A 26,995-nucleotide genomic window follows, 5' to 3' on the forward strand; every position below is an offset into this window, starting at 1 on the left:
TATGCATATACACTTACAGTGTGGCACACACACATGCAGACACAGACACACCCTATGGTACCTTAACTAATGGTAGTGGTGTCCCATTGACCCCCTCCCCCATCCCCTAACACACACACACACACACACACACCGCATACAGAGCTGCCAGATGAGTAGTGAATTAATTTGTGTGAGCCACTCCAACATAAGGAAGGTGTGTTGAAAGGTGTCTGCTCATGTTTCAAATTAAACGCGCTGCTGGTCAGCATTAGCACCTCGCCACCCGTCGGCAACTGACACTTAGGGGGTGGGAGGATGGGGAGGAAGGAGGGAGCCTATCCGCCGTTCACACTGGAATAATTAGAACATGTCAGGAGGAATTAATTTCCTCATTTTTCAAAAGGATACACAGAAATTACCATGTTATTATATGACAGGGTCCCTAGGAGGATTGGATTAAATTTGATTTCTTGCGCAGCCCACACAACAAATTAAAGTCATAAATAAGATGGAAAGAAGCAGGGCACAGAGCATATGTTTATGGCAATGAGTGAAGCCAAGGGACCAGAAACAACTATCTTCATTTCATTTTATTTAAATCAGGCCGACACCGTGTGTCTGAATGACAGCAGTTGCTAATGGGTCGAGATTAGAGGCTCCTTGATATTAACACGGAGATCCAAGAACTTCAACTAAAAAGCAATGGAACATACAGTGTGTATGCTACTAGATGAGCCTGTTCTGTGCAGAATAGGCTCATCTAGTAACATACACAATGAAGGCAACAAAACATTCTGAACTTTTTTTATTTTTCTTTGTCCACTGATTTCTGACTATATATTCAGCTTTGCTTTTAAATATCACACAGGCCTCAGACAGAGTAGAGAGTGTAATGCTTGTCAGCCTGGTTGAGAGGTGTAGGTAACAACATTTCACCGTGTCCAAGTCAGTTGAACCCCATTTGTTTTGGAGTCGGCAGTCAACAGAAAGTTAATGGCTAAATTTTTTTTGGCTAATTGTTTAGAAACAATTGCATTTGAAAATTGACTCTGTATAAAAATGTTAAGCTTTGTATTTGTATTAAAAACAGATTATCCTTCATATTTTGTGCTTCTTCAGAGAGGACAAAGGACCACCAAGGAAAAAAACAAAGCTTCTCAAAAGAGGAATAAAGGACAGTCAAATGAAATCTCCTGTTTAGGATGAGATAGATCCCAGTTCAAGGAGCATATTCAACTGGCCCAATCTGACAACACAATACTGGACACCATCTCTCTTCTTGGGGCGTAGATTAAATTTGTTATCTTATTATTACAATTTATTACTAGTTGCCTTGGAAGAGTTTTTCAACTCTTTCAAAATGGGCTGTCATTAGAGCCTAGCACTCCCCTGGGCACCACAAACTTTAAATAATTTGCGAATCAATTAACTGGCTACTCTCAACGCAACAGGGATTTCACACTCCAGGGTCGTGGTGCATTATCAGTTAAAGACGATTCATGGCGTTTTGGGAGAAAAGTTCATGGTTGAAATCATTAATTCATTTTACCGGACTTTTAGTTATGCATTACTTTCTACAGCTGGGGTAGCAAGAAGATTAATGGCATGTTATTCAGTCCTGTTTTCTGCTGTACATATAGCTACTAGGTGAAACTTTGTCCTACAAGGGAATATGCCTTGTACTGTAGGACAGCAGCCAAATCCATATTAGGTTTTTATTCTTATGAGAATGATATAAAGTCCATCAAACCTTCAAATTATACTACTACTAATTATAATGATAATAATTAATAATATTAAATTCAGAGGTTAGGTCCTTTTAATGCGATTCAGTATAGACCATACTTTATCATCAACTGTAAAGAGAGCTCAGAAAACACCCCACCTCAACAGATTACCAACACTTAAAGCATATTTTAGTTTAAGCACTTCAAAATGAGGTCCTTCATGAGTAACACAGAGGAAAAGCTATTAATTGAATGCAGTGTTTATGAAGATGGATAAAGTTCAGGAGGGTTTCCCACATTCTTGCCAGGTAATGAAATATGCAACAATTAGTTTTCCAAATTCACACTGGGATCCTCTGAAGTAATTTAGGCTGATAAAATTAAAACCTTCGTAAGGTGGTCAACCAGTCTCTGTTCAGAAACATATTGACCATAATTACGGCAGGGTCAGTAGAGTGTAGAGGCCCCATTTGATAAATAATAGATGAAGAATGGGCATTCAAAGCTTATTCATTTTCATCCTATGGTGAAGAACTGTTTCCTGGCTCCTCCGCATCCTCCCCTTCAGTGGTGCCATCGATAGCGGGTTGGGAGTGGCGAGATAATGTTGCTTGTTAGATGAATGGCACATAACAACAAAGAGTACGTGGTGTGTGAATATTCAGATGGTCTAACATATCCTCAGGTGTTTCAAAATGATATTGCATGAGTGTAATTAAACCTGTTGTATAAACGCTCCAGACACAAACTAAATTACTCTCTGTCATGTTTTGAGATTAATTAAACCTGTAGGTCAGTGGATCTCGATTTTGGATCATCGATACGAGGATCCAAGAATGTCTCAGAGGAGTGATATGGCAATGAATGCTAGCCCACTAAGGCTTCATGCCCTATTTTATTTTTATAACAAATACTGACAGATGCCTGATGACTTTACAGCGACTTGATAACATAACCGTAAACACTTTAGGATTGAGTCATTACTATCAAAACTTGAGGAGGAGCATTTTTAACCGGACCAGCAGGGGGCAACACACAGGTGGCGTCCAGCAGAAGAAGATCATTCATATCTTGTTAGGTATTCACAATTTTTGTTTAATATTTTCAGACAAGCACATGGCTGGTAGCCGCTTGAGGGGTTGCTTTATTTCTTGCTGCATGCGGACGTTTTTCTATAATGTAGACAGGTTACTTTTGACAATTAAATTGATGCAGCGATACTTTAACACTGAAAACTACAGGCAATTGCTCACTGATTTACAGTAAACCATGTTAATTCTCTTAGGTTCCTATGGCTCATACTGTAGGCAATGGCAGATTAAAGAAGTTGCTCCTTGATTCTTGAACCTTGACAAATTCATTTTTCATTTTTACCAAAACCCAACCTTCCATGTTGGTGGGCTGATCACGGAGCCTCTGCTGGTAACTCAGCTGGGATCTTTACTTTAACATCTTTCATTAATTATTCTGTTATTGAAGCTAACTAGTTTATGTTACATTATTAAAAAAACATAATCAGGTATCTGGTGTCTGAAATGACCCAGAAAGTTTCAAAAGAGATGCTGCAAGAGGTTGATAAAGTGAAATATCAGGTATATAAGACCTGCTAACAACAGCTATCTATTATTAGCAGTCACAGATGTATTATTCTTAACATTAAATTGTTTACATTTTCTAACCAAAAACTGGTATATCCTCAATGTGGTACATCTACTGTATTTCAACTAAGAAGTGTTTTATGTCACCATTGTCTGTTTTTATTGCATCTCTGTCAACAATGTGTACAATGATGTCTTTTCTTGATGTGTATGCACTGCTTTTAATAAGTTTGATTAATTAGATTCTCTGTTTATGTTTAGAAAACCTTGTAGAGTGTGATCTGACTGAGGACTGACTGTCGTAGTACGACCATTTTACGAGTTCAATCCTTTCACAACAAAATCAACAACACTAACATGCAGCAGCAGCGATAGCTCGCTGGTAGACAGGTGCATGTTCATCAGAGCAGAAGAGAGTGTGTGACGTGAAATGGCATGATTAAACAATGGTAAATGGCCATGAACTTTGAATTCGGAGAGACATTTCCCTGCTGTTGGAGAGCTTCTCAACCACTTTAATATGACTCACATGATATCTCCAACTGACATTTGGAAAAAAAAGAATAATATCAACTAAATTCCTCACCTTTATTTGCTTAATATCTAAGATACATTTTTATTAGAAAACCTGCATGAGCAGCAGCTGAGCAAAGATTGTTAAAGTAATATTATATTAATGCAGAGAGGACTGTAGCTTTCTCTATTCGGCTTTTTTTTTAAAGCAAAATGCCACATTTCATAGCAACTGTCTTACTGTATTGCTTTGAAAAAATTCACTTGAACCCCTTTTAACTGACATGTTTTGGAATATGACCAGTCGTAAAAGGCTTGCTCTGTGACTCTAACCCGGGTTAAATGGAGGTGTGATACTGCTTTGATAGAAACGGGTGAATATGTGTTCCTATAGTAGAACCTAAAGGGTTAGGTTTAGAGTTACATCTCAAATCTATGTTTTAGCAGTGATGTGAAACTACAGTAACGGTCTTGTGTGAATACTGACAATCATGGATTAACCCATCAAAACACTGAAGTTAAAATCCCTGTTCATGTGCAGTTGTGGGATTGTGGAAATACTATATATGTCGAGACTGAAATTAGTTTTGGACATTTAAAAATGTACAGAGAGGAGATATAGATGCTCAGAAATAAGGTCAGATATTTTAATGGGAGTTTTCACCATAGCTTCACAACAGGACACATATATGGTGAAAAATACTTGAACTTCCAATATTATTTTTAAGGCTTATTCTATGTAATGACATTGACCAGTGTCACCTGTAAATAAATTCCAATAGGTTGATGTGTTTTTCCCTATAGGGTACAAGCATTTTTTTTTAATCTGTAAGGCTTTAAATAGCCATTAAGATACTTACAATTAATAAATACTAGAAAGCCTGATTTGACCTTAAAATTGCAACTGCCACACAAGAGAGTGGATCTTATCACACATGAACAATAAACTGGAAGAAAGGAGAAAGAAAGAAAAAAATCCTGAGTAATCACAACACAGTACTGAAGCTAAACAAAATGCAAGAAAAAAGGGATCTGATGTCTAAAAGGTCTGTCTGTAACTTTGTGCCTATATAACTGTCTAATTGTGCATACATTGTGTGCCTATCCAATTGTCCACCTCATTTGATGCAGGTGTTCAGTGTGGGTGAAAGACAGCAGGGGTGTATGAGACATGTGGCAAGACAGAAACAGCTGAAGAGGCAAATTGATACTTACAAAAACTGAAAGACTTAATCCCCAGCTTCCAGCGATCACTGGTCAGTTGATTTTGAATTCATGTAAATAACCTGAAATGTAAGAAAAAAAACAAGACGGAAAGGGTTACTTTAAGTTTGTCCTCGAAAGCAACATCATAACAATTAAATATTATTAATCAGTTTAAATAGCTTCCATATGATTAAAAAACACAAGTGAATTCGGAATATGGTGAAAACGAACAAAAGTCTCAGATAACATGTTTTTACCTACATCAGAACAAACAGAGACAGAGCAAGAGGAAGAGAATTGGGGCCATAGTGTTGTTGGCTGAGGGTCAGAGTCTCCACAGCTGAGTGAAACAGCTTTGTTAGTGTCTGACCTCCAGTCCCCACAGCTGTCACCAATGGGAATCCATCGTAGACAATGTTTAAAATCTACTTCTCTGCTACTTCATTAATCTGTCTTCCAGTCGGCAGATTCCACTAATAAACAGCTTTCACATAAAGCAGTTGTTTTATTTAATTTGGCTTTCTCTCTTCAAGCACTGCCTGCTAATTATTTATTTAGGGGCCATGCTCTGCTAGTTTCAGCATGTGTGTTGAAGGGCTGCAACTTAGGAGCTTTGTTAGAGAACGCACAAATAACCAGGAAACTCAAGTACAGTATAAGTGTTTACAGTTTTACGGCATCATGTGAACGAAATTCCAATTTAAATGCACCCACAGTTAGGAAGTAATGTCAGTAGACAGAAAAACAATTCAGGGATGGGGCCATCTAGCTTGGGGGATAAAAATGCTGTAAGCTCATTCATGTTCATTTTCTCACATTATCTTGTTTTCTACAATAAGCCAAGATCTCATTACAAGCTGATTTATACAATTAGTCCGCCTCAGCACTGCCAATTAAACAAGGCCAAGGGTTTTTTAAGGTCACGCTTAACTGATCTGTCACTAATTTGCACTACAGTACCTCAGTCTCCAATTGCCAGGGCAAATAAGCCACCAACAACAAGACCAGATAAATGTACCGACTAACACTGCATTGTTGTCAGAGCACAGCACGGAGTCTGCTGTGTGGGAGGCTGGAGGGCTAACAGAATGAGCCAGATAAAGGCAAGAGTTGCAGACGGGTCTGAATGTGGTAGCCTTGAGGCTGGAGGTGACAATGGGGGAGAGGGGACCCAGGTGACCCCAGCTGAATGGAAAGCTGTTACATGAAAAGCACCTCTGAGTTTATAGTCTACTCCTGCCTCCCAAATGATGCTAAACACAGACTATTTCACTGTTCTGAACTATGCTCCAGCTGCAACCACCCACTCCTGCATTCACACACACATACACAAACGATTAACTTATATTAGTATCTATTCAGTCTACACAACAATCCTTGCCTGCTGGATAAACCGCATATTGGATGGATGGTAATTCAATAAACCAGTCTTTGTCGAACATCTGACTATAGGCTTAATTCCTGTTGTGCCTAAATAAGTGAGAGCTCTTATAATTACACAGAGTATATTTTAACAAACCTCTGAATCCATAATCTGATGTTGATTGAGAACAATGTGGTAAATAATAAGTGGGGAAATGTAGTCCTTATTCATTGGTTATTTAAGTTAATTATTTGTCTGATGGAAAAAAAACAAAAGAAATTATAATTGCAAATAATGAGCAAACCCAAATGATATTATAATTAAGCAAACGTAGCAATCCCTGTGGTATAATAAGAGTCAGTGCCAACCGGCCTATTGCAGGAAAAGAGCTGCATGTAGCGGCTCTTTTCCTGCTGTGAATTAGACCTACAGGCAGGAAACATAAAACAGGCACTCCCCATTCCTAATTAGAGGATTGGGAACTTATTAAACACAATTCCAGTGAATCCCAAATTCAAATGATTAGTTTCACCACATTTTTATAAATAAATTGTCAGCACGCTTAACCAATATTCAGTATTTTCCATTCTTTTTTAGTTAGAGACAGTAACTGTTAGGGTGAGAGGAAGAGATGCCAAGTAAATTTGGCCCCATTAGGCCACAAGCGAACAATCAGAATGAGGTACGGAGACTAATTTTCTGTTAAAATCATTTCAATACACCGAAAATACTGGAGGTTTAGCTCTCACATACAAAATCCAAACAGACTGATGGAGCTGACATCAAAGGAGCAGAGACAGAGAGCTCACATCCACCTGTGGCATTTCTGTCAAAGAGTGGCCTTTTCTTTACCTTTGGCTAGTCATAGCTAGCTCAGACACACACACACACACACGCACGCACGCACACGCACACACACACACACACACACACACACACACACACACACACACACATCCTCAATAAACACAAAAGAAATACATGAAATGCAAAAATGCACACACACTTTAGTATCCAGTGAAGCAGAGTTGAAAATGATAGCATCATTTGCAGCACTGAAATTTGTCAGGGAATACACTGACACACACACACACAAACAAACAAACCCACAGTCTTCGGTACCTAAAGTCAGACGGAAACCATTTGGCTTGTTCTTGATGAAATTGAAGTGAAATAAAATCGTCTGGATAAGTTGAGCACAATGGTTTGAAAATCCAGAATTTGTCTTTAAATGTAGTAATGTTCTGACACACACACACTTGACACACATGTATTGTAGTTTGTCTGGGCACAGGACTAAATTCAACTTTCACATTTCTGCAGTGACACAGTGGGTAAAATAAAGGGTTAAAGCATTCACTGCACTAAACCCTCCCACATAGGAACTTCTCATGTATCTTTATGTTACACGTCTAACACGCTGTATGCCTGCTGGAATTGCCATTTGAGCTAGAGACTCTCGTACAGTATGTGAAGCAAAGCAATTTTACTGCCACAGCACAGACAGATTCACTTTCGGATCAACTTGAACCTTCAAATTCCTGACATGTGTTCACATATGGTGCGGGCCACGCTTGATTTAATTTTCCCTGACCATAACAGAGAGTTGTGTTTTTCAACCATCATGTGACAGTGACTCAGTATCAATAGACAACATCACCACAACTGTATACAGCACAGAGGAGACCAACCAGAACAAGGCTGTCCTGACCAAATTCAGGTTTTATGTTTCAAGTACTTTAGTTAACTCTAGCTTGCATTACTACTATTGTATGTGGGGCATGTTTAAATTGCATCTATGTGGGTGTCTGTGTATTTATGTGTCTGCTGCATACATGTGTGCATGTATGCATATGTACATTTCACCTTGTTGTAGTTGTGTGTGGATATGCAAGAGGCAAGCCAAAACTTGTGCTTCAATTTCTGTTTGGCATTCATCCAGATCTGCAACATGTTAAAAAAAAAAATAAAAAGAAAAATCCCCCCAATCCTCCGTTCCAAATCCTCACTCTCTCCTGCGTCCAAACAAGCTAAAGTAGGAATTCTGCGGAGTTAGTTATTTTTTACAATAGAGGTAATCTATGCCATCAGCAGACAGCTCCCTACCTGGATGCAGTGTGGTTATCTCTGCAGAAGCAGCAACCACACAGTCAGTCAGGCTGGGGACTGCATGGGGGAGTTTGGGTTGCAGTGAGATGGGGCTGTAACAGTGGTCCCCGGGGAAATAGGGAAATGGGAGGAAAAGGAAGGTGGGGGTGCGGTGCGGGGGGCGAAGGGGAAGAGGCACAGAACATTCTGGCGAAGAAATGTCTGACATAGTAATTGAACACATGTGATTGTCTGTTAAATATCCAGTTCGGTAAAGTCAATCCTCTCTGCAGTAGCATCATCTGTGAAATATGAAACGACAGCTTCCATGTGGTGAGTAATCACCATAGCCGGGAATGAGAGGACATTGCTAGTCAGGAAACAGCTAGAGTTCAGGTAAACTGTGGACACTTTGGCACGGATCATTTTATGGGGGCAGTATTTGTGGAGTCATTGTCACCTCATAAATTTATTCACTTCCTACTGATGTGATAAACTTCGGACAGCTATGGACAAAAAAAACCCCCCAAAAAAAACAGTGCTGTGTTGTTAAAAAGACAAGCTGTATTTCTACAAGAGATCCACCGTATCATTGAGTTATTTGGTGTCGGAAACAGGTCAATCACGTGCAAACAGCTGTTTCATGCTTCAGCACACCGTTAACTGTCAATGCCAGAAACAAATCTCTCTTTTCTCCTCTTTTTATCTTTACCCTCTGTGTCTCTCAAACTGCCTTTTTCTGTCTCTGGCCGATCCTGTCCTGTCCCTGAACTACAGCAGACTAGACATTCACAAAATGTCTAGCACCAACATGTCAGGAATGACTACCACAGTGTTACTCCAGTTAAAATGTCTTCTGAGAGCAAAACAGTGCCCAGTATTTTTGGCAGAGCTGAAGTGCAATAGTGTCAGAAAAGCAAGAAAATGAAAATAAATAAATAAATTCTACCCATAGTTTGTTACAAGAAATAGCTTGATACAGATACAGTGCTGTGGCTGAACAAGGCTTTCATGTGCTGCTCGGCAAATACATTATCTGACATTTCCTTTGCGTCAAATAAAAAGAATAAGAGTCTATTTACTGAGCAACTGGATTGAGCCAGGGTGAAGGGAGAGAAACGACCAGCAAACAGAATGTTTTCCTCCATGGTGGACGGAATTCAGTCCCCATTGCTCCTAACAGGCGGGTGTGTAACCTATCAATTCTCTTTGATTTCTTCTCATATATTCTTCAATTCAAAGACTGTGAAGACAAAGAACATAGAATAGGCTTGTCTTTCTAAAAGATGCACACATATCTTCTTTCTTTCTTTCATTCTTTCTTTCAATCTTTCTTTCTCTCTTTTTTTTCTTTCTGCCTGTTTTCTATTCAGTGTGGGGTTTGTGTTTTTGTGTCTGTTGGGGGCAGGGGTATGAAAACAAGTCTCTCCCTCTCTCCCAGGTAATGTGTTTATTTTCCCAGACCCATCTTCTAGTTTACTGCGTGGTGGCGTTTCTCCCCTCTTATCGCCTGGCCCTCACGGGGCACTTTAGCCCCTCAAATCCTGTTCACTATATACTCGTTTTAGAATCTGTGAAATGAGTGCTAGAAAAGCGTGGCCACAATGTCTGCCTGTGTTGCTACTGGACTCAAATGGGCTTGGTGGTTTTTTGTCCAGGGAGATGCATAAATGGAAGTTTTTAACACCTCAAAGGAGGCTGGGCCTTTGTGGAGCCACACTAGAGAAGCCTGCCAGTCTCCCGAGGAGGCAGACACACTGAGTGCTGCAGGACAAAGAGCTTAGAGGAGGAAAATCAGCAGGGGCATCACTCTGCTTTGGGCACCAGGCAGACACACACATGTACACCCACGTATATAGCTGCACTTGCATACAGTACAGAGCTCACATACACATGCACACACACAAACATCACAAAGATTGAAATGGCACGTTACAACTATGTCAGATACCTGTAAACACAATATGATCAAAAGAAGCAAATATGTCAGAAATATATCATTACAATCATATTGTGTTTCAAATCTGATGAGTTAACTGACAACAAATTCTTCTCATTCCTGCAGTGCAACCTAGTCACAGGTGGAAATCAAACAGCCTGTTCAAGTAAGCAAAGAATAGGAAGACATGAATAGAAACCCTGTATTTCCACCAGTTAAAATACAACACACAATGCTAACTATAAATAGATTCATGTGTGATTGTACAAACACACTTAATAAAAATGACAAATACAACCAGCACAACAAACTCAATCACAACAATTTCCTACTCATTGATTTCAGCTCCACTGTTTGAAAATAATTTCCTCATTTCCATCCCAATTTTCCTTATTGAAATTCTTTTTTTATTCCCAAGTGCAGCCCAACAGCTGGCATTTACAATCAGTGTTTATGCTGTTTAGATGTCGACAATAAGCATTTAGATGCAAATATATCTGCCTTGTACAAAGGAGTTGCAACTTCTGTCAGAAGCAACATAATCAACCTGCAATTGTCTCCTGGCTCCAAGTGGTTTTCGGTGACAAGGCCTAAGCTGTAAGCATCTGTATTCAAATGATTCCCTATTTCAGGCACAGTTTAGTGTGGATATTTTCCAACAGTACGGCACTGAAAATCAATCACATGGTGAATTAAACCAGAAAGGAAACAACTGATCCATAAATGATCAGGTTACAACAAGGCATTGGCGTCCGCAAATTATTCAGTGTTGTCCTTGTTTGAGGAGACGGGGGACGCACTATTTGATAGTGGCCTTCTCCACCGATGACTTGTATTACTGTCGTAAACATTTCGATTTGCAAAGGCAGGCTTAAGTTAACAGATCATTATTTTAGTGGCGAGCTCAGCACAATGCACGCAGACAACTTTAACTGAGGACGTGGGAAACCTTTGCCTTTATAGACTATAAGACTACAGTTGAACATTCGTATTCATATGTTGGATCGTCACCCTTCGTCCTCTATTCATTTACCAAGACACTGTATTCTACACTACGACATCATTTCACTGCATTTTCTCTGCATCCTCCCAAAAACTGATAAAAAGTGATCCAAATTTTGGTTTTTCTTCTCTGTTGGAAAACTAAACCAAATGAATAACTGATAAAAAAAAAAGGGAGCAGACACACAGGACAACTCCATTTGCCTGAGAAAAAAAGACGACTGAAATTTTGATTAAGATTTAAGGGTTATAGAAATATTTAAAAAAACTGAAAAAACAAACAAACAAAAAACTAAGCCTATACTGTAGCATACGATGTGGGCATGGTGTAAATCTGATTGTGATGAGGACATATGCTGTGTTTTGGCTCCACTGGCCCCTGTACAGCCATTTTAACATTATAACACTTAACATTATAACCTCTGATTTTTCTTTTTATTTACAGTTGCAGAGGTCATTTGTCTTTTTTTTTTTTTTGAAACCCACAATTAATAGCAGCGTTTGCAAATGCAAATGAATCCATTTAGGGGGAGGGAAAATGATCAGTTTGAGAATATTTCTGCCTTCTTAATCTTCTAAAGAGGGAAATGATTTAAAAGGAGGACACAAATCTCCAGTGACATGGCAGGAACTCTAGGGCACTTTCCTCTCTCCCTCTCTTTCTCTTTCTCTCCATTCTTCCTTTCTCATCTCACTCATGTCTCCCTCCCACCCCCATCCCCATTTCCCTCCCCTCCTAATTTACCCCCCCACACACACACACACACACACCCACACCCCCACCCTTACCCTGTAGGGGTGGAAGGGCCAGGAGTAAGGAACAAGGAGCTGAGAGCAGGGCTCTAGTTGGCTTGTCCCCTCAGAGGAAACAAATGTAGTGTTTGAGCCACTGATCACTGGTATAATTGAGTTTAACACTCCTTTTCTGGATTAAAAAAGAGCCTTTGAAATGAAAGGTCAAATTACCTCTACAGTCAGGCAATAAATAAGTCAAACAAGGTAAGAGGTTCCTGCCGGCATATGTTAGTGGCAAATTTAATTAGCGTAAAAACAGGAGGCTCTTTATCGGACACTCTTCCATTCCATACTGCATTGAACAACAGCGGTCCCAGTTGTACAGCAAAAGGAATTCAAATATACAGTATCTATCATCAATGAATTAATCTCATCATTTAAAGTCAGGTTTCACAGAGCGTGCATCCAACTGACTCAGTGCATATTTATAAACACCCCATAATTTAAGAAATCTTTTATATATTATAATATCATTAAGATATCCACAGCAGCAAAATTTTCGAGAAACATTTTTCGGGGAAAAAAAAACTTGATTGTGGTTAACATTCTTGGCCATTAGTCTGCAGGCTTTTTAATTCATGATTTTTTTCCTATTATGCAATACATCATATAGGCCCATTGTCCATTCATTGCAGCACAAGGAAAGGATATAGGCATAAACTCAGACTGCAGTCTGGAATGGAAGTACAGAAGGTGGCTGAGCGCTGCACAGAACAAGGGAAAGAGAGAGAAAGACAACACAGCTCTGCACCCAACTAGCTACAGTGTGGCCTTTGAGATATAATGCACTCTGCACAGCACATTGTGGAAAATAATCCAAAATTTACGGGTTCACATATCCAGCAATAACAACTGACATCACAACCAGTACCATATATGCCATGTTTCTGGGCACATTTTACATTTAGTGGAGAATGAGGGGGGTAAGAAAAACACCGTCAAGCAGTTATTATATTCTCATCATGTCCTGGGAGCCCATTACAGCATGGCACAAGCAACGGTAAAACTGAGAAACTCAGCAGGATGAGGCTACAGGCAGAGGGCTGGGGAGCACTTAGACTCACAGTGCAAACTTACTGCACACTGCTGGAGAAAGATGTAGTTCAAAGAAACACTTTGCACCTACAGATTATGTGATTTTAAATTCTGGTAGTTATTAAGGATTCGTTTTTCATGTGTTTAGTTTGCTTCTATGTGGCCAAGCTACTTCAGGAGTCTTCGCAGAGCTCCTAGATATGAATAATTAAGAATAGAATGCAGCAGAAAGGCAATAGGAAGAGCTTCTTTTAAGTGGCAGTCCAGACAAAAGTAACATGAGGATGGTGTTAACTGTGTTTAGAGCACAACAGGTGGGTCACATCAAAGATCACTGTGTTTTTTTCCTCTTGTCCAACACATGCTTCTCATTATTATACAAGAAAAACTGACAGTGCTACAAACAAAAGAAAGAGGGCCCACCACGGCCACTATGGCTAACCACAAACAAGTTTTCAAGTATATCTTACATTACACATGAGTATACATTGTTAAGCTGAGTATGCTTTGAACATTCCGTTGGGACCAAATGAAAATGTACATAGATTACATTGCATGTCCAAACATGCAATAAGTGCTGCAAGGTAAGTATGATTGATGTAATAAAAGAAAAACACTTTTCAGGGTTCCTTTTTTCTGGATATAACAGATGTAGATTTCAATAGAATGAGCCAAGCAGGCTTTTGAATAGAACTAGTTGAGAACGCGTTAAAATGTATACTGAATAAAACATAAATAAATGTGCTGAAATATTTGACTTCCGTCCAGCTAAAAAAAGAAAAAAAACACAGCTGTACCATTTCAATTTTAAATGGAGAAAAATAATATTTTAAAGAACAGACATGGACAAAGTGTGTGTATGTGTGTGTGCTGAGTGCATGTACTTGTGCTTGTGTCAGTGCATGTGTGCACGTGTGTGTCTGTATATCGTGTAAGTGTGCATGCCTGCTCTCCACAACAGCCCCCTAAACGTGGTTTTGGGCAGAGTGTAGCCTGACAGTAAAATGTTGAAATTGGAAAAAATATTACCCTTCTTTCTCTTGAATAGCCAAGAGATAAGCACCCTTTAGCAATGAAGCCAGTGGAGTTTAAGCTTATTATGAATACCTCTCAGAGCGCAGAAGCATGTACTGTAGAAATCAAAGGGAGTAATAGGCAGGTAAGCCAGTGTCATTTTAAGGAGGAAGTCAGTTGTGAAATTGTAAAATCGCAAGGCCCTGCTGACAATCTCCTGCCCTCAGAACACTCCCATAAATGATTTCTAATGGCAGTGGCTATCACATATCTGAAAAAGTTAGAAGTTTGTGAGGCGAAAAGAAAGAAAATCCAATGCTAATCTCTCCATTGATGGAGACAAATAATAATAAGACCATTTATCGCTTTGATTAAACAGCACATACTCTGAAGTTCACAGGAATGTGTGCTTCTTTGCGAGTGTCCTAAGCTTCCCAAAGTAGACCTGGGTCTGCGGAACATTCCTCCTGGTTTCATGTTCAATTTGCTGTGAATGTCCACGGCATTACTCTTACATGCTGGACTGAAAGCATAAAAAAACAAGCAACAAACTGAGGTCATCTTCATTTTTTTAATGATGATTAGGGTAAAAGAGCTGCTCATCAAATTTCTGAATTCTTGCATGAGGGAAGTGCACATATACTCACAAGCTCCTCTGCTGAGATCTGCTGTAAAGATAATATAACACAACTGCTCCGAGGCAGCCTGGACTTTGTAGCGCTCACATATTCTACAAAGGTGCGCGCGCGCACACACACACACACACACACACACACACACACACACACACACACACACACACACACACACACACACACGCACACACGCACATTGGCTAATACATACTGTGCTTTTCTCCTCTGAATATTCATCCATGTTTCCACATCATCTGCAGGTCTCCTAATCACAGTCACTTCCCCTTTAATCACAGGGCTCTAATTAGGTCCTAATAAACCATTTTGCCATCCTCTTGGAGCGCCTCTGTGTCACTCACACATCAAACCATGAAATACTATATTAAGGGGCTGTCAACCTCAAAGGAACGCTCCTCCAGCAGCAGTGATACAGATACTGCAGGCACACCCTCTTACACTAATTGAAATTATCGAAAGCTCTGCTTACATGTGACACTTGGCCATGTCTGAAACCATGGACTGAAGTACAGCAGTCAAAAGCAGGATGGTTGTGCCAGCAATGAGGCTCTACTGGTTTCTCTGATGTTGGGTAATTGTTTAAACCTGAGTGGATATGGCACGGGGCCTCATGCTGCCTGTTCTGCCAAGAGAGAAAAAAAAAAAAAAACGTTCTTGCTAGCACTTTTCTCCTCTGTTTCTTCTGTTCTAATTCAGTCCAGCACGGGCTTCAAGGAAAGCCTCAATGATTCCATGTTCATCTTGGAGAACTAGTGTTGGGGATGATGATCACTGACCACAAGTTGATAATGATGACTGTTTAATTAGAAGCCTTTCTTTGGCCTGGCCACAACCCAATCTCCTCCACCCTGCAGATGGTAACCAATAAATTTAGCTTTGCTAAAGATGAGGAGGAACATTGTACCTCCCCAGTTTACCCTCAACCCCACCCCTAACCGAGGACATAAAGGCTTTCTCCTTGCCAACAAAAAATATGCAACCATAGCCCTGCTGCATGCGCCTATGTATGTGTAAGCATCCCACTGTGTCAGTGTCCATCAGTGTCTTCAACCATCTGTGTGTTCACATACATCTTATTCGCAATTAGTAATAACATTTTCAAGGAAATGTAAGACCATCAGATTCAGTTTTTTAATAATTATTCCATTTACTCCATCCTTTTGGGAGATTTTTCTGTTTTTTATTTACATTGAAACCTTTACGTTGAAAATAGGTGTAAAAAGTTTACTGCCAATGTTTTTCATTTGTTTTCACCACAGAATACACTCCTTGCAATTAAAGCATAATTACATTTTTTATGGTTGTGTTTAGGCAACTCAAAGCACTTGGTTAGAGTTAGGGAAACACTGTGGTCATGCTACGGACATTATGGTTTAGGTTGGGAAACTAAAACACTTCGTTAAGGTTAGGAGAAACATCGTGAACATAGTAAATATTTTTTAAAAAGGCAACTTTGATGGGATGCACACGAGTCTCCAGCATTAAAGTCATGTGCCTGACTCTCCACCCTGACCTCCTCCCTTTGACTTTACACTGCGGCATAAGAACGCAACTCTGCGCAAAAGCTTTGAAAGCGACCGTAAATCACTTTTGCAAATTAGTTGCATATGAACAAGATACGTAGGAGGTAGAGTTTTGAAATAATTTCTATATATTTGTATGCAGTCTCCAGGGTCATTAATTGTGGTCATATAATATTCCAGCTAAAGCAAAAGATCCATCTTTTTCAAAATCTTAACATTTTTGATCTTTAATACTTGTTCCACAATGTCATTCCACTCTCCTCAGCAATGTTTTTGTAGAATTTACAGACTGTTCTGTCAAGTGGAAAAAAGAATGACTGTTACTGCTCCTCAAACAGGACAACCCCTCCCATCTTCCTCTGGTCCTCCTCAGTCTAGTCATCTCCCACCTCTTGTCAATCATCCTCCTTCAGACCAGCCTTCTCCCAGAGGTTTCTACACCCGTTCTGCCTGGCAGAAACAGCACTCTGTATTTGTGTCTGTGTGTGTGTGTGTGTGTGAGTGTGTGTCTGTGTGTATTGTATGTGGGTGGGTGGCGTGTGCCAGAGTGGCTATCCCCTCAGATTGTCAAAGAGGCTCATGGGAAATTTACTGCATGGGCCAAACCACAGGCTTTCTCTATCATTTCAGCAGATTTCTCTTTTTTAGTCCCATTCAAGAAAGTGATTATCACAGCCAGTTCTTTCTTTGGCTTTATTCTTCGAACTGTGAATCGGGCTTTCTGGGTTTTCCTCACTATATCTGTACTTTGCTTATAGATGTGCAGCTGAGCCAATCAGAGATTTCTCAGGTGCAATTACAGACTGGGCAAGATATTTCCACTGCGTTTAACAGTTGTTTTTAAAGTATGTATATTAACTCATTGGCCATACAAGAATGAGCAGATGACTGTTAACTGAAATTAGATTTTTTTTTTTCCTTGTTGGTTTAAGTTGAAACTGTTCCAACATTAGTCTTTGCTAGGGTTATGTTTAAGGTTATATTATGGTACAAGTATACCGAGTGATGGATAAACTTGGTCCTGCAGTAACCATACACTGGAACTGGTGACTTTCAGGACACGGTGCCATTTGGAAACAAATGAAATGGGAACGTCTGCCGCTACTTCCACACTACCACCCGATAAGTACAAAAGGTGTCGACCACCTTAAAAATAGTGAAGATTTCCCTTTCACTAGGTGTGAGGTCAGGAGACAAATCAATTTCTTAGACTAAAAGAGACTGAGTTTGATCTACTTACACATCATCAGAGAGGTCTGAGGCAACATGAACACTAACATCATTTTTTGTGCGGAGTCTTTAGTCTTAAGAGTCGCCGAAAATCTGCTCTTAGCCAGTCTTTTCACCAACAGTGCCTAAACACCCCCTCCCTTTACTCAGAGGGAGAGAGAGAGAGAGAGAGAGAGAGAGGATAACAAAGACAGACAGAGAGCGAGAGAAAGCTTGTGGTCGGGTCTGCTGAAGCCATTTTCTCACAATGCACATTAAGGGCAAAGCCATGTAACACATGCAAGTCAGTGTAAAAACGAATTATTCGGAAAGGAAACAAAAGACCTGAGAAAGAAGAGACGCTATGGTTAAATTCATCAGAACTTTAGCCACAAGACCCTTTCCATCTATTCCCCTACACTCCCTCTTTGTCACATTGATTTATTTTTGGCATCGTACATTAGCATTTTCCACAGGAAAAACTGTTGGGAATCTGATTTCTGGCCCAATATATCCTTTATTTTCCATAACTTCCTTGCCTGTTTTAGATGTCACAGTAGCTGCTCCATGATGCAAGTGGTTGATCAGTATTTGTTTCCATTCAAGAGGGCTGACACACAGTATCTGGAGGACTTGAAATTCAGTGGAAGCAAAGACCAAGAATGTTTTTGTTTTTGGGTTCATCTTCAGAAATGTAATGAAATGAACAAATTAAAGCTGAATGAAGCTTTTAATCCACATTTTAAACGAGTGTAAGTACGCAAGACATAGTTTCTCAGGTCATTAATGTAGTTACATGGTGGAGATTTTGTTGATGAAGTCATGTCTTTGGTATTGTATTTATGCTTGACACACACTTGTTAATCAATCTGAGGAAGCCAAATGTCTTGACCAGCCCTCTGCATCGGGGATTAAAGTCCCACAATATGGTAAAATTGCTCACCATGGCCATCTCACTTCAGTGCATGCTAAAGTAGACAACATGTAGTTTCATGGGTTCAAATCACATATCGCTCAAGAGTTTGCACACATTCACTCTCTATATGAGCACACGTACAAATATGCACACACAAATTAAGTTGCCAATCTGATCTGAAAACAGTTGTGTGCCAACAAAACGGCTCCCAGCATCCTAAAGGCTGGACTGCAGAGTTAAGAAGCCAGATTGCATAACTATGGAACATATTTTACATCTCGTGTCAGATCATGCTGGCAGATACCAAGCCGGCTGTCAACCTCCACCAACTGGATAATGTCTAATAGCTCAGCTCTTACAGACAGTGGAGGCCTACCAAGACTACGGAGTACATAAACTTTGCAAAACTGGATCAATTATATTTTTAGTCACAAAGGGTAATTGATTATAACCTTGTGACTCGTGCTCAACCCTAAATGTTGAAATAATTGATGAGGCATTTTTTTTCTGCAATGGGGTTATTCATTAAAAATAAGAAATTCTAATTGGGTATGTGCTCCATGCCATTATTGCACTGTTTTTCCCTTATTAGAGGGTGAGGTTTTTAAGATCCTCTTTCACATAATATTTACATGAAAACTTTCAGTGACACAGCTGCCCATGCTGGCTCAAGTTATATTTTCACAGAGTCCTTTAACACTTCCTCCAAGGCAGAGGCATGCCCATGGGATGGCTTGATCCAAACACAATGTCGGGGATCACAAGGAAAAGGCTTGTTGTGATGCTTTTGTGTGTGAGCTGCGCAAAAGCCCACATTACACTAATCTCTTTTCCCTTGTTCACTCAAAAGACACAATCTTGGGTCTTCAGAGCTTCTCCAATTCTAGCAGAGCAGAAATCACTCGGGGCAAAAGATCTTTTTCTTTTTTTTTTTAATAATCCCAGCATTCTGCAGCAAGGTCACACATACATACATATATAGGCTGTATATATACATATGTTTATAAAAAGATGATAGAATGATAAATAAGCATAATTTCTCTGTGAGTAGAATGAAAGGTTAGTGTGACTGCAGCAAGTAAAAGCTCTTACTGAGTCAAAGTGAAAAAAATTTTTTTATGTATGACTCTCTCAAACTGTAGCTAACAAAATGGTTGCCACAAAAAAGAAAGCGGGGGAAAGAAAACTAACTTATGTTTATTTAACTGGCTTTGGATTCTGTACCCAAATGTCTGCAAAAGGAACATGAAGCGACATGAGTGTTTGTTTAAAATTGAGTTTCAACCACCTGCGCTCTTTTCACACAACCTGACAGTTCTCAGCCTTGGTCCATATGCTGTGTGTGAGTGTGATTGTGTGTGAGTGTGATTGCGTGTGTGCGTGCGTGTATACACATGCGATGTGTGTGTGTGGATGTGTCCCTATGCCTGTGTGCGCGAGAGAGAAAATGTGTGTGCGTGTGTGTGTACATGTGCAGGGACTCCAAAATCCACCACATTTTAATTACTGCCCGGCTGCACTATGTGCCTCTTTGATATGGAAATAAAGGCAACCATCTTCACACAGCCACTGTACAAATCTTCATTTGATTCATAAAAAACAATGAGCCCAACTAATTCCTCCACCTGATTACAGTCCCAGACCTGTGTCAGAAACACGCGGCCACCAAGACCCTTCCAATTAATTCTACATATTAATGTGTGATTTAAAAAAATCAACACAGGCTACTTACCATAGCCTAGACTGTTGCATTTTGAAGTCAAAGCTAATTATGCACAACTATGCTATGGACTAAAAGAAAATGTCCAATTATTTTGAGAAAAACATATTTGGTGGGAGAGTGAATGATACAGATCAAAATGGGCCACTTAGGTTACTTGTGCAATTATACAGTCCCTGTGTAGATACACATATTTAGATTTTTTTTTCATCTGTAATCCTTTAATGTTAGCAATACTGTTCACTTACAGCAGTCAGAGGGACACAGAGATCTAATAGAGCAGAAAAAAAAATCCCCTGCCTTCGTCGATGTTGAGTAAGTGTTGGCGCACATAGGTTCTATCTGTTTCTAAATAAAAATAAAAAAAACCTGTACTCAAGTTAAATCTTTGACATTAGACAAACCTGTGTTCAAGGAAAAACATCAGCTTAAAAAACTCTCTCAATCAGATTGTGTCAAATTAACAGCCAACGCTGGATGAAATTCAAAATGTAAAAGCTCGAGATGCGTTTTTCAAACAGCTAGTGTATTACATTGGTGTTTTACACTGTCTCCCATTAATCTGTCTGGCTCCGTATTCTCCCGGCTTTTCATTTAAGACAGTGACTTGGCGGAGGTGATGCCCCAGTGACTGCTCTTGGGGACTCAGTTGACCACTGATTTCATCAGCATTTCTCCTCAATGAGAAGTGACACTGGCGCAGACAGAGAAAAGCCACAATTTCCTTTTGTATGAGCTCAAATCCATTTCATCCAAATAGAAAACAAATGCACTGTACTTGCTTTCTTTAAGCCACGAAGCACGCTGCCATCAAAAACCCAATCTACCCCACCAAATGCTACGTTAGTGTATGGAGGAGGGCGAGTTCTCTGTCACTGCATGCATGCATTCATTAAACATAATACTGTGCAATGCCAAGCCACAGTGTCCCGTGAAAGAAAATGAAAGATCATGAGAGAAGTGATATGTCATTAACTTGTCAGAAACTTATTGTTGAAGGGAACAAATTCAAAAAAAAAAAAAAAACCCTGCTATGGCATATTCCAATCAGTTTTGATCATTGTTGAAATCTTCTAGAGCAAATTAGATAACACTTAGACAGACAGATGTCACAACATGTGCTGCCACATTTATTATCTCCTGCCATCCTCCATCCTTCTGTTGCCCCCCTCCTCTACCTTTACCAGGCCTGCTGTTGTTTACCTCCTCTCATCTTGTTTATCATCAGGTCTCAGCCAATACCTCTACCACTCAGATGCAGACTAGTACCTGTGCAGGCCACCTCGCTCTCCCTGCCCACATCCCTGTCACTCGGAACAAAGTAGTTGTCTTTCCGCCAAACGCAGTATATATGGAAAGATAATGTGATGTGTAAGGTCTCAGTTAGGTGGTCTAAATGACATCTGGTTGGGAGAGACAGAGCGGCTTCTTGGATTTTGATGTTTCAAATCAAATTCAGCTGCAGTGTTTATCCGTGTCAAGTGAAGGCATTTTTCGCAAAATATCCAAACGAGAGAAGGTATCACTCATACATGGACACATGCTAAGGCGCATAGGGGTTCACACACACACACACACACACACACACTCAAACACACGCACGCACGCACGCACGCACGCACACACACACACACACTAAAGCAATAAAACACTGACACTTTTACACCTAATAACTTAAAATATCAAGGGTTGAAGAAGCTGTTGCAGCATCTTTACAACTCTGACCTTATAATAATCTACATACAGTAATACACATATTATTAGTACTGACTGTAACATTGCTTTATCTACAAATGACAACACATCACTATTATTTATATTCCTGTTGCAACATTATGTCAATATTTGACTGTTTTTTTCCTCCTCCAGCTGTGAAATCAGCTTATCATGAGTTGGAATTGGTTGTAATATCATTAAAGAATCCTGTTATTCCCTGCAGGGGAATACACTCCGGGTGAAACTGTTAGCAGAAGAGCAGGGCCGTAAAATGAAACCTACACAAAGCAGCACTTTCATTTGCATCACTGTCTAACTTAAAAGATAAATAACACCTAATTTTTTTTTAAGCCGTGAAATGAAATAACACTTTACAGTGACTAATATATTGATAACAACTGGTGCAGGTACTTTGGTATTTTTTCTTTGGCGATGAGTCAAATTTACAATAAAATCCCCAGTAAACAACATTTGCTGTGAACTCGAAATGACCAAATTCACCCTCTGTGTTAATAGCATCAACCAAAAGCATTACCAATAATCGATGTGCACATGTGTGGCGTGAGATATAGAAAAATATTCCAAAAACATCACATAAAGCACATTTCTGTCTGCAACCCTTCACCTTTCCCTCCTTCTCTCCCTCCCTCCCTCCTTCTCTCTTTTCATCCCTCCATCTCTCCCCCTTTTTCTTCTCCTGCTCTTTCTTTGATGCCACTAATTGCTGGCACAAGAGCTTAGTATAAACAGATCCTACCTTTAGATGATGAGGGCACGTAATAGTAGAACTACAGGTTAAATTCGGCTCGTGGCACTTAGTCTTAATAGATTTTAAGGTTGGTTCATTCACAACATTTCTCTTCTGCTCATTAAAACAAATATCAAAATCGCTCCGATTGCAATGAAGCTATAATAATGAGAGAGAGAGAGAGAGGAAAAAAAAAAAGATTCTCAGCAGCAAAGCTGATCTTGCAACACGGGAGACATTGGACTTGGACAGAGTGCAGGATATGTTTAGACAAGTGAGCCGGGTGGCTTCTCCCCTCATGCCAAAATGAAAGTCCTAAAATCTTTGAACTTACTGGCACATCAGCGTCAGCGAGTCTAAATCTTACGCTGAGTCCAGGTGGGAAATGTTGCCTTTCTCAGTCTCGCAAAAAGCTCAAGCCACCACGAGATCCACCCGCAGATTAGTCCTTGAAAATACAGAGAATGCGCAAGGCCAGTCAGCATGAAACATGATAAATGTGATATTATTGCCCTGCTGTTCGGCCCGGTATCACGCACCAACAAATCCCCAGTCGTTAGTTTTAAATTAATGTGTAAATCGACTGCAGTTGCAGCGAAAGAAAAAAAAAAGCACATCTGTCCCGGGCACAAAACAGCAGAAATTAATTGAAGGTATCACGTTGCCAAAATTATATTAACGCATAACGTTTCCTCAGTTGTTAACATGCGCTTTCCAGTTGTGTGTAACAATCGCATAGAGGGGTCCGAGGGGGGAAAGGTGATTAATTAAGATGCCGGTAGTCCCCTTGTACAAAAAGTAGTTTAAGTGAGAGATGTTAAATAGGAGCCAAGTGCGGTTCCCTGGCATCAAAGGGCTGTAATGCCGCTTTTCACTCTTTCGCTCTTTTGGTGAGCGACACGCTGAGCTGCACAAGCCGTCAGAGACAAACTCTTATAGAGACAGAGCCGAGTGTCCCTGTATAGCAATCAGGACAATGTGCTGAATGGGCAGTCTAATTATAAATGTGCCATTTAGGCTCGCATTTGGGCTCCAGGAACCGCCTTACCTTATGAGGAAACCTACTTTCACAGCTACAGTCGGAGCAAGTGTTGCAAAACTAACATGGATCAAACTTTCCTTCGAACACCGCGAGGAACCGATGGGTGTTTTTTTTTTTTTTTGATGGTGTTCAGTGGAAATGCTGGTCGCTGACAGCCGTCCCGGGTCTGTCTTACCGCTCTTAGTTTACACTGAACAGCCTGCGTCCGCTCGCTCGGCTTTCTCGCCGCTGAAATACACAAAGGGGGGAGGAAAAAAAAAAAAGGGGGGGGGGGATTTCAAACCTTCAAACGGTGGTTCTGCTTCTCTCAGACTTTAGTTCTGATAAAGTCGGATGCTGAATGTGAATTCCTGGGTCTGGAGCGAACCCGAGCGCCTCCGAGCCAGCACGTAACGCGCCCGATCTCGTCTCGCCTTCTACTTCGCTTGTTTTGGGTGAAAGCGACGCATCAAATAATCGCAATGATTAAAGTTTGACAGTCGTCCCCCCCCCCCCCCCCGTTGCAAAATGTACGATCAACGTATGAATGACTTTCTTAAATTGTTTTACAGTGAAGAAAAGAAAAAAAAGATGAGAGAAAACCAAAATGCTTGCGCTGTGCCGGAACATTTCACTGACAGCGCTCTCGACTTTTAGGAATCGGCACTGAAACAAAAGGTGAAAATGTCAGGGCAACACAGAGCATGTTGGAAAAAAGTGCAGCAAACGTGTAGTTTACCTTGACGATCCGAGCCGTGGAGAAGACAAGCGTGCGTCCGTTCCCGTGCGCGAAGACCGCTCGACTCGGCTGCACTTTGTGGAAAATGATCTCTGAGCTATCTGTTGAGCGAAAACTTAAGTCTACTCACACGCGGCTTGTGTGAGGGGATCCCGTACACACTCTCTCCTGTGAAGTTCAGCTGTCCAAAACTACAAGTGCCTTTTGTTGTTCGCCTACCTGTTCTCTATCTCCCTCGCTCTCTCTCGCTCGCTCAGACAAGAGAAGACGATGGGTAGAGCCGCTGTCAATCTTGGCAATCAATGCGCGCAGCCATGTCACAAGTATTCAAAGCATTTCCCGTCGTGCAACATCAGAAAGTGAGTGGCCAGGGCATTGATCTGAGGAAGGCAAAGAGGCAGGGCTCCCCCCCCCCCCTCCTCCTCCTCCCAGACAAGAGATGCAAGAGAGAGAGAGAGAGAGAGAGAGAGAGAGAGAGAGAGGAGAGAGAGAGAGAGAGAGAGAGAGAGGTTTGTGGTGAAATAAAAGTGGAGTCAGGGAGGTTGGTTGTTGCTGCCCGCAGTTTAGTCAGTTTAACAAGCTTACTTAAATGAACATCACTTACAGGCTACAATAGAGCCCGCAAAGTTAAAGGCGACTTTTTCCTTTCTAGCATTGCTACACTTTTCCCCTTAGTGACACTCTTTTCAAAAATAAATACATAAATGAAAATAAAATAAATACATTACTTTAGACAAATAAGGCGCCGACGTCCCAGCTTGAATGAAAGTGTTTCAAAGTCACCGTTTCTTGAGGGGAAAATACATTTAGCTGATGTGCGATCATGAGAGCAGGTGAGAGAAACACCGTAACAGGCGGAAGAGTTCAGGGACTAGTTTAGACTTGTGTGATACAACAGCATTTATTTGCATAAATTCAATCACCACCTAAAATACACCAACATTAGACTCCCTGGTCTTTCTTGTGACTTTTTAGTCTATCATATAAGAAACAAGAGACTTTGATTTACACACCACCCAGAGGTCTTCTCCTCAGATATCTGCAAATTCCATGGACGGGAAGTAACATAAAGCACCTCATCTTTTCTAGATTTTAAAATAATTATTTTATAGATTACCCTGTAAAACCTACGTTCAACGTGTACATTCTTCTCGTCCTGCAAAGCGTTTTATTGCCATTTCATCGTTTTCACACCACATTATTATTATGAGATAATTAAATTGTTACATTTAAAGAATATGCCACAAATAAAAGACCTATCTCGGTGCCATGATCAATTTTGAGAGTCCCACAATTAAAATTAACATTCCGATTTTTAGAGATAAAAATGATTAGTGTGCAATTGTTAAAGAATATGTAATGTGGGTAATTGTACGAGAGGAAATGTTATATTCCAGCATTACATTTAACTTTTAACGAAGACGGATACATTTATTTGTTTCAGCTTTTGTATAAAAAATTCTCAACACAGAAGCTTTGACTAAAACAATCCATATCATGCACCAGTGCGCTAATGCATACTCAGTTAATATTATGTTAGACCGGTGGCATCCGCTTAAATAAATCCCTGCCCATTATGTTTTAAAACAGATCCGGCAAAAGTCCCCTGGCATCTGAAATTAAATCAGAGGTCTAGCGGCTGACCCGGGGAACCCACAGGTTGCGATCACTTGCCAAAAACGGAGCGTTCACAATGAGACACGAGCATATGTTTTAAATGATCAGCTGGGCTCGGAGGAGGCCCACACATGTCAGACACACACACACACACACACACACACACAAAAGAAATTACGGCAGAACCGTACACGCACCATAAAAGAAACCCAAAAGGAGCGAAACAGCTGACGGAAAAAGTTGTAATCTGTAAATCAACAGCAGCCCTTTTATGACACGCAGGAGAAAAAAAAGGACATGCGCCCAAAGTATACGTTACAGCACTCAGTCACTATCAGTCCGTTATTCAACATGCCTCAAGTGTCAGAGCAAGCAGACCATCGTGTAGCTACCTCATAAGAGAAATAGGAAAGTTACTTACAAAGAGATTAGACAGCAGGAGAGAAATTCTGATTGTTAACTGCAGAGTCACATAGAACTGAAAGAGGGAGGAGAAGCAGAGGAAGAGAGAGACTGAGAGAGGGAGAGAGTGACAGAGGGAAAGGGGGAGAGGGACAAAGAGAGACGGGGGGGTGGGGGGGTGGCCACAGAACTCATCCACAACATCAGATCGGCCCAGACTCCCGTGCGCCTCACTTTCCTCTTTTCTTCCTTGTTCAAGGTGAAGCAAAAACCCTCCGCAGCTGCGTCTGGGAGCGTCACGGTGCTCAGCCGCGCGTCCGCTTTGTACGCAGCCATTAACTCCCCATCTTGGTGTAAGTGCGAGGTCTCCCCCTTATCTCTCCTCTTCACGGGGCTGCGGAGAGAAATCTTCTGCAGATTTTTTCCGCAGCGTGTGCGAGTGTAAGTTTTGAATGCTGAAATTCTGCTC

General features: G+C 40.6%; 1 protein-coding gene across 1 annotated transcript in view; it reads right to left on the bottom strand.

Moving 5' to 3' along the window:
- sox6 (SRY-box transcription factor 6) overlaps positions 1–24,851 on the bottom strand; it is a 137,269-nt gene extending 112,418 nt beyond the window's left edge. The window contains exons 1-2 of the mRNA XM_040137349.1: positions 24,508–24,851; positions 5,036–5,106 (exon numbers count right to left, since the gene is read on the bottom strand). The gene's annotated coding sequence lies outside the window, so the exon portion shown is untranslated. The remainder of the gene's footprint in view (positions 1–5,035; positions 5,107–24,507) is intronic.
- Between the last annotated feature and the right edge of the window lie 2,144 nt (positions 24,852–26,995).

The sequence above is a fragment of the Xiphias gladius genome, chromosome 1 (assembly GCF_016859285.1).
Source record: "Xiphias gladius isolate SHS-SW01 ecotype Sanya breed wild chromosome 1, ASM1685928v1, whole genome shotgun sequence".
Lineage (NCBI taxonomy): Eukaryota > Metazoa > Chordata > Actinopteri > Istiophoriformes > Xiphiidae > Xiphias > Xiphias gladius.